We start from the raw sequence: 2,524 nt of genomic DNA, 5'->3' as shown, positions 1-2,524 counted from the left end.
CAGTTAGAGAAAATTGTTTTAAAATGTATTGTACATTTGAAAAATGCTATGATATAATTTCATTGTGGTCAGAAAATATAATCTCCATGACACATATTCTTTGGTATTTGTTATTTAGTTTTCAAGTTAATGATCAATTTTTAAAATGTTATATATGTGCTTAAAAAGAATATGTATTATCCAATTGATGGATGTAAGGTTCAATGCATGTTAATTGGAGAAAGTCTGATAATGATACTGTCAAGTCTTTCATGCTTTATTAATTTCTTGTCTACATAATCTCTCAAATATGAAGAAAGGTATGTTAAAATCTCTCCTATTTACGTCAACTATACTTTAATTTAAAAAAAACTTACTATTTGTGTATGCTATTTCTCCTTGTAATTTTTCCTATTTTTGCTTTTGATAATAATATAATTAGACACTAATTAGACACATACAAGTTTAGAATTGTTATATCTTCTTGATAAATTATTTTAATCCTCACCTGAGGATATTTTTCTATTGATTTTTAGAGAGAGTGGAAGAGAGAGGGAAAGACAGAGAGAAATATTGATGTGAGAGAAACACATCAGTTGGTTGCCTCCTCCACGCACCCGCACCGGGTCCCGGGCTGGGGAAGAGCCTACAACCGAGGTATGTGCCCTTAATTGGAATCGAACCCAAGACCCTTAGGTCTGCAGGCTGACGCTCTATCCACTGAGCCAAACCAGCTAGGGCTGAATATCCTATACTAATAAAAGAGAAAAATGGTAATTGGCGTACAACCGATACCTTTTTCATTGGCTAATCAGCGAGATATGCAAATTAACTGTCAGCCAAGATGGCGGCTGGCAGCCAGGCAGCTGAGAATAGGAGGCTTGGTTGCCCCAGCGATGGAGAAAGTCAAGGATCCCCGCAGCTGCGGGGCTCTGAGCTCCTGAAGCAACAACTCCAAAAGATACAATGTTTCAATTATAGAAGCTAAAAGATGGCGGTTAATTTGCATACTCAGGCTCCAAGCAGAGCGAAGCCAAACAGCCCTGAAGCAGCAGGGCAGAGAGGCCTCCGGGCCCCACGATCAGCAGAGTCGAGAGGCCTCCCAGCCCCGATGATCAGCGGAGCCAAGAGGCCTCCCAGCCCCGGTGATCAGCGGAGTCCAGAGGCCTCCCGGCCCGGTGATCAGCGGAGTCGGAGGCCTCCCAGCCCAGGTGATCAGCAGAGACGAGAGGCCTCCCGGCCCGCGATCAGCGGAGTCGGAGGCCCCGAGATCAGCGGAGCCAAGAGGCCTCCCAGCCCCGGTGATCAGCGGAGCCAAGAGGCCTCCCAGCCCTGGTGATCAGCGGAGTCGAGAGGCCTCCCAGCCCAGGTGATCAGCAGAGCCGAGAGGCCTCCCAGCCCAGGTGATCAGCAGAGACGAGAGGCCTCCCGGCCCGCGATCAGCGGAGTCGGAGGCCCCGAGATCAGCGGAGCCAAGAGGCCTCCCAGCCCCGGTGATCAGCGGAGTCGGAGGTCCCGCGATCAGCGGAGCCAAGAGGCCTCCCGGCCCCGCGATCAGCGGAGCCAAGAGGCCTCCCGGCCCCGCGATCAGCGGAGCTGAGAGGCCTCCCAGCCCCAGTGATCAGTGGAGCCAAGAGGCCTCCCAGCCCAGGTGATCAGCAGAGTTGAGAGGCCTCCCAGCCCAGGTGATCAGCAGAGCCGAGAGGCCTCCCAGCCCCGGTGATCAGCGGAGTCCAGAGGCCTCCCGGCCCCGGTGATCAGCCAAGAGGCCTCCCGGCCCGCTCCAGGCCCGTGATCAGCGGAGTCGGAGGCCCCGCGATCAGCAGAGTCGAGAGGCCTCCCGGCCCTGCGATCAGCGGAGCCGAGAGGCCTCCCAGCCCCGGTGATCAGCGGAGCCGAGAGGCCTACAGGCCATGGTTATCAGCAGCCGAGAGGCCTCCAGGCCAGGGATCAGGGGAGCCGAGAGGCGTCCTGGCCCTGGGATCAGCAGAACAGCGAGGCCTCCCAGCACCAGGATCAGTGTGACAGGATGCGGAGCCCCAACCCTCTGATCGGCCCTGCTCTGTGTGTGACAGGGTACAGAGCCCCAACCCCCCTGATGGGCCCTGCTCTGTGCATGACAGGAGTGGCGCTGCAACCTCCCTATGGACCCTGCCTTGAGTGTGACAGGGGGCGGTGCCCCAACCCCCCAATCGGCCCTACCCTGAGCGTGACTGAGGGTGGCATCGCAACCTCCCAATCCGCCCTGCTCTGTGCATGACAGGGGGCGGTGCCCCAACTCCCCAATTGGCCCTGCTCTGAGCCCGACCAGGGGCTGCACCTAGGGATTGGGCCTGCCCTCTGCCACCCGGGATCAGGCCTAAGCCAGCAGGTCATTATCTCCTGATGGGTCCCAGACTGTGAGAGGGCACAGGCCAGGCTGAGGGACCTCCTCTCCCAACCCCGAGTGCACAAATTTTTGTGCACTGGGCCTCTAGTATATGTATATAATTTATTTTGAAGAGAAAAGGAGGGGGAGAGAGAGTAGAAACATAAATGATGAGAA

Source organism: Myotis daubentonii, chromosome X (genome assembly GCF_963259705.1).
Source record: "Myotis daubentonii chromosome X, mMyoDau2.1, whole genome shotgun sequence".
Taxonomy (NCBI): Eukaryota; Metazoa; Chordata; class Mammalia; order Chiroptera; family Vespertilionidae; genus Myotis; species Myotis daubentonii.
This window is presented reverse-complemented; position numbering follows the sequence as displayed.